Source organism: Elephantulus edwardii, unplaced genomic scaffold (genome assembly GCF_000299155.1).
Source record: "Elephantulus edwardii isolate Elephantulus edwardi_28Jun2011 unplaced genomic scaffold, EleEdw1.0 scaffold00121, whole genome shotgun sequence".
Taxonomy (NCBI): domain Eukaryota; kingdom Metazoa; phylum Chordata; class Mammalia; order Macroscelidea; family Macroscelididae; genus Elephantulus; species Elephantulus edwardii.
In genome coordinates this window covers 4353022-4353575 of record NW_006399871.1, presented here as the reverse complement: position 1 = coordinate 4353575, position 554 = coordinate 4353022, and positions in this window count along the sequence as shown.

The window sequence follows — 554 nt, the reverse complement described above, 5'->3', positions numbered from 1 at the left end:
ACCTTTCTTTGGGATAGGAACAAATATCGATCTCTTCCAGTCAGTTGGCCAAGTGGTTGTTCTCCAGATTTCTTGGCACAACTTGGTGAGCACAAAAAGAACTAAAGGACAGAAATAAAGGGGCCTTGGGAATTGGAAAGAGAAGCATCATAAAGTAGCAGCAGTGGCAACAGCAGAGTTAGAGTTCACAGGTGTCTAGAGTGGAAGGAACACCAAGTTTAGAGAACAATTAGTGGACACAGAATCTCCCCAAAGGACATCACCATGAGCTTTCCAAATGGCAAGGGTAAATATGTATCTCGAGAGCTTTCAAGGAGAAGAAACAGGCAATTCAAAGGGACAGACTGGACATGGCTTTATATACTTCAACGGCAATACTGCCACAGGATAGTATTTGACCATAAATAGAAATGAAGTCCTTATTATACATGTCACCATGTGGGTCAACCTTGACAACAACTCACTGAGTGAACTAAGTTACTCAGAAGTCAAAATGCTGCCTGATTTAATTTACACGAACTATCTGTTGCTGTTGTGTGTCGTTGAGTCGCCTG